At 33.4% G+C, this 14,171-nt stretch overlaps 1 long non-coding RNA gene across 6 annotated transcripts; it reads left to right on the plus strand.

Annotated features, from left to right (window-relative positions):
• The first annotated feature begins 9,994 nt into the window (after positions 1 to 9,994).
• On the plus strand, positions 9,995 to 13,767 carry LOC110279422 (uncharacterized). Of its 6 annotated transcripts, XR_008006762.1 has the most exons (6): positions 9,995 to 10,290; positions 10,405 to 10,495; positions 10,681 to 10,838; positions 10,975 to 11,083; positions 11,712 to 11,867; positions 12,247 to 13,767. It is a non-coding gene; the product is annotated as an uncharacterized LOC110279422 (long non-coding RNA). The 6 variants fall into 6 exon arrangements; XR_008006760.1 differs by having other exon boundaries at positions 9,995 to 10,495; XR_008006763.1 differs by lacking the exon at positions 10,681 to 10,838.
• The last annotated feature ends 404 nt before the right edge of the window (positions 13,768 to 14,171 follow it).

Raw genomic sequence — 14,171 nt, forward strand, 5'->3', positions numbered from 1 at the left:
AAAGCATTTAGAATCGTAGCTTTGTTATCAACTCATGGGGCAAAGCACCCAAAAGGAGAGGCTAATAAGAAAATTAAAAGCTTGCTTCAAGGAAGAAATATAAGAAAAAGATTTCATAAATTGAGCTAGATAGAAGCATCAATGATTTACATTTCTTTTGTGATTGAAGCTTGCTTACAAAACTAGCTTACCATGAACATTGAGTTGCTATTCTTCTCACCTTGGTTTGTCAATCTTTATTACATGATTCTTTTCTTGCTTGGGGACAAGCAAGGTTTAAGTTTGGTGTTGTGATGACATGTCACCATGTCATGTTTTTCTATACTTTTTCATACAAGTAATTGATAATTAGTGCTTAAATATTGCATTCTTTTATGCTTAAATTGTATATTTCCTTGATCTTTTGATTTTATAAATTTTGTAGGAAATAAGTGAAAAAAGAAGCAAAATAGCACAAAATAAGCTAAAAAGAAGAAAAGATGAATTTTGGACACACTTTAAAGATTGAGCACACTTTGAAAGCTTTAGGCCACGCTTCCATGACCAAGAATACCACGGCCAATTAAAAAGCATGCATGCATGCCATCATGAACCATGAATTATTTAATTGGCATCATTAATTACCTTTACGGCATTACTAATCAATCATGCATTATTAAGATCAATGAATTAATGCTTCGGTGAAAGAATGCAAGTAATATTATTTTAATACTTTGCCAAGGCATTAAATGAAAGCATGCATACATTATTAAAGCCAATTGGCTAATGCATTAGCATTAATCATGAACCAAGTATGCATGAAGTATTAGTAGTGCCAATAAAGCTAGTGTTGATTAAAGCTAAGCCAATGAAAGCAAAGGCAGCAAGCATTCATGAAAGGTAAGCACTAGCGCTGGGTTAATTGCTTGAACCGAGCGCTACAATGTGACAAGGAAAAAATTCTTGGAGGAGCTCAACGTTTGCGCCAACGTTTGCTTCAAACGTGAGGCCAAACGTTGACTAAGAAATACCCAGGAAGGAGCCATGTTTGTGCCAACGTTTACCTCAAACGTGAGGCCAAACATTGGCTGAAGATTGCCTTGGACAAGCTTCAACGTTTGCGCTCACATTTGACCTCAAATGTGAGGTCAAACGCCAATGACAGCAGCTGGCTGGTTCTGCATAACTTACACAAAGACGTTACAATCCAATTTGCACGCAGATTTCTCCTCAAGACCAAGAGTGATCAATCAGGGCCATCTTCGATCCAAATCCAAAGCAAGCAAAGCCCACATGACTCAAAGGCACATAAAGAAGCTAGATTAGGAATTTCATTTTGTAAATATTGTTTTGATTTTTCATTTTCATTTTGTAAAAGCCTATAAAAAGGCATCTGTTTCATTTCATTGGGAAGGCTGGCTCTGTTAGAGCATTAGGAGTAGGGTAGAATAGAGAATTCTCTTTGAAACACTTTTTCTTTTTCTACAATTATCAATTTGGTTTATGAAGTTTGAGTTTCTGAATCTTCTCTTCTACAATTTCCTTTTGCTGCAAGTTTATAATTCAATTTACATTGAGCTTGATTTTGATCTTTGGTTCCCATTGCTTTCTGTTCTAATTGCTTCCATTTTACATTTCTTGCAATTTAACTTTTCTACAATTGTTCTGCATTTTACATTTTTGTTCATGATCTGATTTACTCTTCCTGCAAGTTTAAATTTTCTGTAATTGCTCTAAGCTATGATCTACTGCCTTCTTTACTTTCTAGCACCCAACCCCCTTTACATTCACTGCAATTTACATTTTTTGTCATTTAAGATTTGCCAATTTACTTTTCTTGCTCTTTACGTTTTTGTCATTTACTTTTCTACAATTTACATTCTGTTGGTCACGTTTCACACAATTCACTCAATGTTAGCTTGACTAAACTAATCACCCACTGAAGTTGCTTGATCCATCAATCCCTCTGGGATCGACCTCACTCTAAGTGAGTTATTACTATTTGATGCGACCCGGTATACTTGTTGGTTAGATCTATGTGTTTGGAAATTCGTTTTTCCACAAAAACACCATCAACTGCCGAATTTATAATCTAAATATAGAAAATAATCCAAAAATTATAAAAATTGGATAATAATCATAACTCATCTCAAATTCAATAAATCAAAACTTGCCTTAATTATCTTTAATAAAATAATTTTTGAAATTAAGGCTATAAATAACTATCTGATTTGAGACTTGATCATAATAAGACTTTTCAAAAGTTTTGGGTCTTACAATTAGTGCTGATTATTTCTGATTCAGCAGTGATGCAGGCCATAACATAGCAGCAGCCTAATATGAAATAAAATGAATCTGCTGGTGGGCTGTCAAAACAATGGAAGCCCAAAGAAAACTTAGCAACGAATTCAAATAGGCTGAACCAGAAAAGAACCAACCCAAGCCCGAATTCATCTCTCAAGCCAATCCCTCCAAATTGCTTCCACTAAAGCAACGTTACCTTTTTCATTCGGTCAGAACTCAGAGAAGAGAGAGAGAGCTTTGTCCCTAAGCCATTCATCGAAGAAGAAAGAAAGAGAAAGCTCAATCTAAAAAGCAAAAGTCTAAACACCAAAAATCAAACCATATCAAGCTAAGTCTGAAGCTAAAGGTGATTTATTTCCCTATGCATGCATCCAATTTCTTCTCTTCTTCTCAAATTCTCTGCTACTCCAAATTGAGATAAATGAAGAAAGTGATCTCTGTTCACCACTGTTGTAAATCAATGGTGAAATTTGTTTCTTGGAGACAAAGTAGTATCTCAATGGTTCATATGTGGGATTGCCATTGAAATACTATTCTTGAATTCTTTCCTGAGGCTTTCGGTTAAGCAAGAGAAAGTCAGACTTAAATTTCTAATTTAGGGATTAACTGAAAAAGTGATGTGGTAAGTTGGTAACACACAGCTCAAGGAGTTGACCTAGGAGAGAGAAATTCAACAACATGCAAGGAGATACAAAAGAAAGTTTTGTTCATTATTCTGAAGACAAGGAGAGAGAACTAGGGTTTGAAGTTCATGTTCTGAGATGTCTTCTCTGAGAGAGTTTATTAACTTGGACAGTGCTTTCTTTCAAAGAAACATTCCATTAGAATGAAGAACTAAATCAGAGTTAAGTAAATTTGGTTCATCACATAGTAACAGAGGTTGTTGAAGTATCAATCTCCTTCATATTTTACAAATTGTAAGTTTCTTTTCAATGTTTATATTTCTGTAGTTTCTTGAGGTAAAAGGCTGAATGAGAGAGTTCTTGAAAGAGCCTAAGAGTAGAAAGAGGCAGAGAAAAACACTTGAGTGAAAAGCCTAGAGTGATTTCAGATTTTTTTAGATTAGTTTTGTGTCTTGTATCTTGTACCTGTGAGGTACCCCTTTCTTAGTTAGATAAGCACTAAGAGTGAAGAGTTAGGTATTAGCATAGGCAAATCAAGTTAGGTTAGAACTTGAGAGTAGAAGGATTGTGTCAATCCAGTGGAATTGGTGTATGTAATACTTTAACTATAATGGAAATTCCACCACTATTGTGGTGGAGACTGGATGTAGGTTGCATTGCACAAGGCAATTGAACCAGGATACATGATGGTGTCAACTTCTCCTTTCCCTTATCTGTTCTATTTTCTGATATTCATGAGACAAAAAGAAATTGTCTCGTAAATTTTCCACTGCTGAGTTTGAACAAAATCCAAGTGAAAGTTTATAAGTTAAGCCATATTTCATTAAAGTAAAAGAAGGTCATAGATTCAACCCCTCCTTCTCTAAGCCTTCTACAACCTTCAATTGGTATCAGAGTCAAGGTCTCAAGAATCAAGCTTCATCGCTTGGAGCAAAGGTCCAATGGTGAACAACTTGGGTACAACCACAGTTGCCTATACTCTAATTGAAGGCCAGTCAAACAACAGGCCTCCCTTCTTCAACGGGAAGAAGTATGCCTACTGGAAAGAGAGGATGAGGATCTTCATTAAATCCATTGATTACAACATATGAAATATTGTTGTGAGCGACCCTAAGATTCCAACAAAAATAAGTGCTGATGGAGTGGCGACTCCAAAAGAAGAAACTGAATGGAACGATGATGACAAGAAGAAAATGGAGCTGAATGCTAAAGCCATCAACCTTCTTCACTGTGCTATCAGCTTTGAAGAGTATCGAAAGGTGTCTAGATGCAAGACAGCCAAAGAAATCTGGGAGAAACTCCAGGTTACACACGAAAGCACTAAATAGGTCAAAGAAATGAGGATTGATATGCTGTGAAAAGAGTACGAGATGTTTAATATGAAGGATGGAGAAAACATTGATGAAGTGTTTGAGAGATTCTCAATCATAATCAACAACCTTGATGCTATGGGTACAACCTACTCAGAACAAACCCTAGTGAGAAAACTCCTTAGAAGCCTCACAAAGGAATGGGAAACAACTGCCACTGTCCTAGCCGAGAGTAATAACCTAAGCCCTATAACCTATGATGAGCTGAGAGGAAAACTCCTTGCCTAAGAAGCCACACACACAAACTCAAACTCAAAGAAAAAGGGAATAGCCCTTAAGTCAAGAATAGAATCAAAAGAGAGTGAGTCTAGTGATGGTTTTTAAGATGATGAACTTGTGTTTTTGTTAGGAGACTTAGAAGGATAATGAGGAGCAAAGACAAGTACAAGGGTTCAAACTCAAAGGAATACAAGAAGGACTTGAGCAAGGTGATTTTTCATCATTGTAAGGAGGCTGGACATTTTAAGTTCAACTGTCCGAAGCTCAAGAAGGAGGACAAAGGGAAGAAAGAAAAGAAAAGAGAGTACTCATGGTATCTTGGGAGGATCTTGAGAATGAGTCAGAGGAGGAAGAAGACTCCGAAAGTGAAGATAAAATCTGCTTCATGGCTGGTGATGATCAACTTGATGAGATAAATTACTATGACTTGTCCATAGATGACTTACATGTTATAATTGATGATCTCACACAAAATTCTTCAAAACTGCTGGAAAAATACACTAAATGTAAATCTGAAAAAGAAATGTTGAAAGCTGAAAATGATTTTTTGAGAGAAAATGTGAAAGAAACTGAATGTGCTTTGGATATTATTGAAGAAAACAGATTTCTAAAATCTGAACTTGATAAACTAAAAGGAAAACACATTGTGGATCCTTCTCAAGAGCTTATTGCTGAAAATGAAAGACTAAATGAAATGATTAAAAGATTGAATGGTGATTTAGCAAAAATTGCTCAAAGTTCTAGCAACTTGGACAAATTACTTGCAAGTCAAAGACCATTGTTTGAAAAATCTAGTTTAGGTTATGTAACCAAGGAAAGTGCAGTTTTTAATTATTCCTCTATGAAATTTGTGGTTTCTTCATAAAAAACTAAATCCACTTCCAACAAATCTGGTCTTGGATATGTTCCCACACATGAGGAGGAATTTGATGAACTTTATACTAGTGAAACAGAGCCATCATCAAAGACCGAACCCACATCAAATAGATCAGGTATGGGATACATTTCGAATAATGAGGTTGCTTTAAAAAATCACCATTTTACAACAAAACCTCATATTCAAAAAGTCCAAATGCTTCCAAAAATTCTGGTTGGAATGCTTTTGTAAAGAGGAACAATCATAACAAAAATCATTTTATTAAAAGAAATGCACATCTTCCAAAAATCAGAAAATTTTAGTCATTTAATCATTTCCAGCATCATAACTCTTCTCAATCTCAGCAACATACATAAGAAAATCATTATTTTAATTGTAAAAAATTTGGTCACTCATATTCACAATACTTCATTGAATAAAGAATAATAGGAAACCAAATTTACAATGTTGTTTGTGATTTCAATGCACTTGGGCAACCAAGGTGGATTAACTTCAAAGAATCCAAATTAATTTGGATACCTAAGGTTACTTGAAGTTTTAATGTAGATTTGCCTGGCATCGAAGAACAAAAAAGACATGTGGTACTTGGACAGTGGATGCTCAAGGCATATGATTGGAAGGTCAACTTTCTTCATCAAACTAAACAAGTATGATGGAGGTTTTGTGACCTTTGGAGAGGATGAAAAGGGTAAAATTGTTGCTATTGAAAAAGTAGGTAATAATCGCTCTACTTTCATTAATGATGTCTTTTTGGTTAATGGTTTAAGGCATAACTTATTGAGCATAAGTCAATTGTGTGATTTGGGTTATTTGGTGATTTTTAAAAGATTGGAATGATGTGTTATAAATGAAAAGACCGATAAAGTGTTGTTTATTGCTAAGCATTGTAATAATGTGTATGGAATTACTCTTGATGAACTAAAGGATAAAAATGTACCTTGTTTACATTCTAAAGAATCTGAAAAGTGGCTATGGCACAAGAGATTGGGTCATGTAAGTATGTTTTAAATAAAAAAAAAACTTGTCAAGAAAGGATTAGTAAGAGGTCTTCCTTTGATAAGGTTTGACAAAGACATCACTTTGTGATGCTTGCCAAATGGGAAAACAAACAAAAATTTCATTTAAATCTAAGGAAGACATCTCTACTAAAAGACTTCTTGAATTGAAACATATTAATTTATTTGGTCCAACAAGAACTCAAAACTTAGATGGTAAACACTATGGTTTAGTAATTGTGGATGACTACTCTAGGTTTGGTTGGGTTTTATTTCTTGCACACAAAAATGAAGCCTTTTCGGCCTTTAAAATTTTTAGCAAAAAAGTTCAAAATGAAAAGGATTTAAAGATCTCTTCTATAAGAAGTGATCATGGAACTGAATTTGAAAACTAATTATTTGAATCCTTTTGTGAGAAATTTGGAATATCTCACAATTTCTCTTGTCCAAGAACACCATAACAAAATGGTGTCGTGGAAAGAAGAAATAGAAGTATTCAAGAAATGACAAGAGTCATGCTTTGTGAGACTAATGTTCCAAAATTCCTTTGGGCTGAAGCGGTTAACACAGCTTGTCACATTTTGAATAGAACTATCATAAGAAAATTTTTGAAGAAAACACCTTATGAACTTTGGAAAGGTCACCCACCAAATTTAAACTACTTGCATATCTTTGGATGCAAATGTTTTCTTCTAAATAACAAAGATAATTTGAAAAGATTTGATCCAAAGGCATATGAGTGTTTATTTGTAGGATATTCCACAACTAGTAAAGCATTTAAAGTTTATCATCAAGTTGCTAAAATAATTGAGGAGTCCATACATGTTACATTTTATGATACTAACTTGGTTCAAAGAATTTTAGAAGATTGTGATGCAGGAAATTAAGCTAAAAAAGATGATGAAAAAGCTCAACATCATGAAAGTGAAGATTCTGAGCAAACTGAATCAGACCCTACAGTTGCTAAAAATCTAACAAGAGACAATTCTGTTTTGTCTCATGAATCTGGAGAAAATCTTGAAACCACCAGTTTCCTGAATCCCTTGGTGACTGAATTTGCCTCCAAGTCCACTAGACCTCGTGAATGGAAATTCTTAAAGAATTATCCTGAGGAATTTGTCATTGGGGACGTCTTTCATGGTGTCAAGACTCGTTCTTCAACTAGAAAGGCAAATGAAGAATCAAACATTGCTTTTCTCTCTCAAATGGAGCTTCAGAACGTCAAGGAAGCCCTTGATGACCCTTTTTGGGTAAAGGCAATGGAAGATGAGCTTCATGAGTTTGAGAAGAACCAAGTTTAGACATTGGTTCCAAACCCAATTCAAAAGAAAGTGACCGACACCAAGTGGATATTTCGGAACAAGCTAGGAGAGGATAGTAGCATTACAAGAAACAAAGCAAGGCTAGTGGCACAAGAATATGACCAAGAGGAAGGAATAGATTTTGATGAATCCTTTGCCCCTGTTGCCCGAATGGAAGCCATAAGACTTCTTTTAGCTTATACTACTTATTGTGGTTTTAAATTATATCAAATGGATGTGAAATGTGCGTTCTTGAATGGTGTGATAGATAGAGAAGTGTATGTGGCACAACTACCTGGTTTTGAAAATAAAGAATTTCCTAACCATGTTTTTAAACTATCCAAAGCTCTCAATGGTTTAAGACAAGCTCCTAGAGCTTGGTCTGGAGATTAAGCTCTTTTTCTTGAAAAATGATTTTTAAAGAGGCACCACAGACACTATTCTATTTATCAAGAGTTCTAATGATTCTTTCATTCTAGTCCAAATTTATATTGATGACATTATTTTTGGGTTAGCTAATGAATCCCTTTGTACTGAATTTGGAAAACTCATGACAAGTGAATTTGACATGAGTATAATGGGTGAACTTAATTTTTTTCTTGGGCTTCAAATTAAGCAAACTGAAAATGGTATTTTTATTCATCAAGAAAAGTATGCCAAGGAACTAGTTAAGAAATTTGGTGTGAAAAATGCCAAACCCATGAGAACTCCCATGCACCTTAATTCAAAATTAGAAAGGGGAGAAATTGAGAAAGATGTAGATGAGACTAGGTATAGAGGAATGATTGGCTCTCTTATGTACTTAACTTCCTCTAGACCTGACATTGTGCAAAGTGTTGGAATATGTTCAAGATTTCAATCAAAACCTAAAGAGTCACATCTTTTAGCAGTAAAGAGGATCATTAGATATGTTCATGGCACATCCAATTTTGGTTTATGGTATCCTAAGATTGATGATTTTTCTACAGTTGGTTATTGTGATGCAAATTTTGCTGGTGATAGAGTTGATCGAAGGAGCACATCAGACTTATGTTGTTTCCTTAGAAAGTGTTTAAATATTTGGTCAAGTAAGAAGCAGTCCACAATGGCTTTATCCACTGCAGAGGCTGAGTATATAGCTGCTTCTTCTTGTTGTTCTCAGCTTATGTGGTTAAAAACACAGCTTGCTGATTATAAATTAAATGCTGAAAATATTCTCTTGTTGTGTGACAATATGACTGTTATTAATATTTCAAAGAATTCAGTTTGCACTCTGGAACTAAACATATTGAAGTGAGATTTCACTCAATAAGAGAACATGTTCAAAAAGGGAATATTAGCATTCAATTTGTTAAATCAGAAGAGCAATTGGCAGATATTTTCACTAAACCACTAATTGAAGATAGATTTTGCATGCTTAGAACTAGTCTAGTGATTTTAAGTCATGATTCATTATTTGAAAATTGCTGATGTGTTTGTTGAAGTTTTTGTCTCATAGGTTAGGATGAGACAATTTTGGGCATATGAAGAACCATCTCTTTGAACTTTGCTCTCTAGGCTTTATTGCACGTGCTAATCATCTGGGCCTACCTTAAAAATTCAGATTTTGAGTGGTCCAATGTGTTTCCTTAAACCAAACCACTTCTGGGCCCAAAAAGAGTGTTACAATATCCTCGTGGTTTATTCTCTTTATTTGTTCCTTTTGTCAAGAGTATTCATATTTAAAATTATTTTTTGTTTAATTTTTTTAATAAAATCAAATCACTTTTTCTCTGTGACGTCAAGTCCCTTCAAGGTCAAATCTTAGATGATGCAGTTGCATGTTTTAAGAAAATCTTTTTTTATGGTGCAGTTACCAATACTCCTTCTTCTCCCTTCATAACTTCTTCCTCCAACCCTTTGGTTTCTCCCCACTACCTTTATTACTTCTCTTTGTTCAAAATCAGAAACCAACCAAATAAGGAAGAAAATTATTCCTCAAAAGTCTCCTCGTGACACTACACCAAATTTAACGTATAGTTACACTTGATCTGTGACCCTTAATTTAAGGGTCTCTATTCGTTAATATAGTGACATTTATACTTATAATTTTTTAACCGTCACTGTAGTAGAGTCTCATTCTTTCTCTTTTACTATGTTTTTACAAAAATTCGTTCACGCTACAGTCAGGGAGATGAGAGGAGAAGAGATGAGAAAGTAACAACCATTCGCCGTTCTGAGTCCAGGTCGTAGTTCGAGTCCGCCGTTCGCTGTTCTCACATGGCGGTTCGAGTTCACCGTTCACCGTCGCGCTTCAAGTTCATTGTTTATTGTTCCCCTATCGCGATTGGAGTTTTCCGTTCTAATCTCCTCTTTTCAGTAACCATTTCTTCTCTTTCAACCATAATATTGAACACCAGTAGTGAGTATTTGATTGTTCTTCTACTGTATATTTTCTCCTGCAATTTCTTTATTGTTACTTAGGTTTGTTGTGATGAAGTTATTGCAATTGTTTATTGTTAGCATTATATTTTGCTATAATTTATTATATTGATTATATCCTCAAGTTCTCTTTGCTGTTTTTTTCTTTACACTCTCTTATTTCCTTTTAACTTTATTAGCGCTCAACATGTTCGATGAAATGCTTCAACTGAATTTGCTTAGGTTTGTGTGCAGAGTGAGCTACTTGTTAATATTTACATAAAATATTTTCCTCTTCTTCTTTTTATATTTATGTGATATGCTTTTTTAATTTGATATTCATTCTTCTACTTGTAGAATAAGCACAATGCTCTTTACGAGTGCAGGAATATCAACTTCTTGTTGTATACCTGATTTTAGAGGTCCTAAGAGAATTTGGACACTTTAGGTAATTATTTTGAATCTTGCAAATGCTTATTCTCTGATGAAATTAAGTTTTTATTCCCATGGTTTATCCTAATTCCTAGCCTAGTTACTTGGATTTGTTTTGAACCTGAGATTGCCAAAGGGAAACATGTTCCTACACTATATGTTGAATTTGAAATCAAACCCAAAATTTTATGTTAAATGTAGGTTTTTCTACTGAAGAGTCATAAAGTACTATGATAATTGATATTGTTGGACAAAGCTATTAAAAATTAAGTCAGATGCTGCTATCATTTGCAATGCACTCATTTCTTATAAAGAATTTTCAGCTTTCTCCTGTTAAGTAGAAGCAACATAATCTCCAAGTGAGTATGTTTTTAATTATGATTTTCTTCTTGGTTTGCTTTTTGGATGATTTATATCAGTCAACTACAAATTCTTATTTTTAAAGACATGATTTAAAATTATCATAATCTAATCATCTGATTTAAACATCTTAAGGTACTTTCGTGACTTTGAGGTAGAAACTATTGGTTTAAAGGAGACATCACGATTCTGTTCAGATGAAAAATATGGAGCAAGACTCGGGGATACAGTCCTTGACTGGGAGGTAGACAATGTTAATTTACTTGATTGCAATTTGATTGAAGTTTGACTATTATGATTTATTATGGTTGTCTGCTAGTGGATCTTGTGTTTTCTTTGGTATTAAAATATGATATCAAGTCAATAATCTGTTATCAGAATTGCAGTTTTGTAGATGTTAAGTTTGGTTGCTGCCTTTTCATGGGTGTTTTAGCTGCAGAATTCCCCCCCCGTGATTGTGCTTTTTGATGATAATGACTTATTTTTCCCTCAAATATTGAATTGTAGACAACAGCATCCATTATTTAGTTTCTTCATTTCTTCTTACTTTTGCCTATACATGCACACCATGGCAACCACGTACATTTTTTGCTCGCAATAGATAATGGTCATTGTTGCTTTCCTAAGCATGCTATTCTTCTTTTACATTGATGCAGAATCAATACTATATATATTTGCAGTTTTTACTTTGAAATCTCTTATTTCTTTTTAATTTTACTAGCACTCAACATGTTCGATGAAATGCTTCAACTAGATTTCTTTGAATGCTATATTTCTTATTTCTTCTCTTAATAATTATCGTAAAATTGTAAATGTTTGAATCAATGCAATGGTAATATGGTTGAAGTAAATGCCTATTTCCTAATATATAGGTGAGTGATGCTATGGCAACATTAGCTGGAGCAGAATATTGGGACAATGATGTTGCTGTTGCTATCATTTGAGGTATCGAAACTAATGCCTACTATGTTGAGCAAATTGATGGCATTCCTAAGTTACAAGGTGGTGTCTCCTCTTCTAGAAAAATGGTTAGTAAGAATAGCATTCTTTCTTCATTACTTTTATGAGAATTTATTTATCTTCTTAATAGATCCTCCTAATCACTACACATGGCAAAAATGTGTTGTCTTTTAAGATTTCAATCAGTATTTATGAGGAAGTTTGGGAGGAATGTTGAGATACTGTATTATTACTCTATTTTCACATCTTGTCGAAATTCTGGGAATGAGTTTGTTTCTCTTAATCTGAGGCAAAATACTCTTTCATTCAGTACCTCTTGACAAGATTGAGTAAGGTTTATATGTTGCTTTCCAATTCAAATTTCATTCTTTTTCCAATAAAAATCCACTTATTTGCCATATGTAGCCAGCAAGCATAACTTGTAACTGTGTCTTCTTCTCCTCCCAGTTTGATGATGGGCTTGGTTTTGACATTTCATCGGCATCATACGCTAAATCACAGGTGAGTATATTTTTCTTTGTGAATTGAATTTTATGCCTAGTTAGGATCCTAGTTCTAATTGAGTGCATGAGAAGATAATCCTAGTTCCATATGTAATGTGCTGCATATCAAAGGTGGTTGCTATATGTATTTTGTAAAAACCATCATTCTAATACAAACGAAGATGATCTCATAGATATTAATCAGTACAGAGTAATCTCTATATTTCAAGTACATTTAGAAACTTTTTTTATTTTTATATTCTTTTACTTAATAAACTATCTATACAATAAAAGTAGTCGAATAAGAATATAAAATATTTTATAGTATATATCAAAATTAAATTCGTTTACCAAAGTATTGAAAGAGAATCCAGATATGGTGGCAAGAAAACTGCATAAAGATATATAAATTCATAACACGTGACAAAAAAAAACAATTATTATTGTTAACATAGATGGAAAAAAAGAAGAAAAAAGTAGTAAGTAGTAAGAGAGGAAGCAAGGTAAGGAGTTAGTGATGGGCGTGTTGAGAAAGTGAAGAAGCAATGATGGGTGCACACGTGGGAATCATATCACCTTCCACCTTCTTGCCTCGATTTCCTCCAACTTCTTTAATCAAAACCAAAATCAAAATCAACACATCACCTGGTAAGTATTAATCAAATTTCATCTCATACACTTTGTTATTGCAATTTATATATTTATTTAGTCTCACACTCAGTTCTACTACTTTCTGTGTAGCTAAATTGCTTTGCTTCTTTCTATCCAATTTGTTTCTTAGGTTTGGCATTTTGGCATTTTTCCCTTCAAAGATTAAGTAGCCTTTTGGCATTTTTCTCACTGTTACAACTCTTACTGTATACATACCCAAGCATAGTTTAGTTGTTGATGAAGCCCCCAAATATTTAATCTTTTGCTGATAACTACTACTTCTTGCTCTTGGATTATTTTCATAGTTTAATTTCTGCTTGAGCTGCTCTTTCTATTAGGATTATTCTTAAGTTATTTTCTTTATACTTTATCAGTTTTTATGATCTGGTCTTGTTTTGTTCGCTGTGTTGGATACTGTAGCTGAAATTACTCGTGATAAAGCAAAGAAAAATGATACACATGAGGGAAATAATTAATCTATCAATAATTACAAGAATGATAATTAATCTATCAATAATTAATAAATAATTATAATTTTTTTTTTGGAATGCAGAATTTGATTTTAACTCCATTATTCTTTTCCTTTGTTTCTTTCCCAGGAAACTCTAATATAGAACCAATTTCTTGGAACACTCGTCTCAAAATAGCTATTGATGCTGCTAGAGGCTTGGGTTTTTTGCACACTTCAGAAAGCAAGTTATATATAGAGAATTTAAGACCTCCAATATATTATTAGATTTTGTCGATTATGACTATGTAAAACATATAGAATTCAACTTTTGAAATATTATGACTGTTTGGCAATAGCTAATTATGTTGTTTCTATTTTTGTAAATTTTGTGAGATTGAGTTTAAATTTGTTGAAATATAATGTCATTTATTATTTTATTGGTAGACAAATAAACTATTATTTATAATAGAAATATTTTTTGCAATAATTAGTAAAAGAAAGCATTAATGTTGGAGAGATTATGACGGTTTAAAACAGCCACTAAATACAGAATAACTTTTTTATAGGAATTAGTAATTTAGTGACGGTTTTAAATAAAAAAAACCATCACTAAAAATATTGTGATGGTTTAAATAGTCACTAAATATACTTAAAAACTGTCAGGAGAACTAGTAACTTAGTGACAGTTTAAAATAGTCATAAAATATAAGGAAAAACTGTCACAGAAATTAGTAATTTAACGACAGTTTCAAAATGTCGCGAAATACAGCATAAAAAACACCTTTACA

This window comes from Arachis duranensis, chromosome 3 (genome assembly GCF_000817695.3).
Source record: "Arachis duranensis cultivar V14167 chromosome 3, aradu.V14167.gnm2.J7QH, whole genome shotgun sequence".
Taxonomy (NCBI): domain Eukaryota; kingdom Viridiplantae; phylum Streptophyta; class Magnoliopsida; order Fabales; family Fabaceae; genus Arachis; species Arachis duranensis.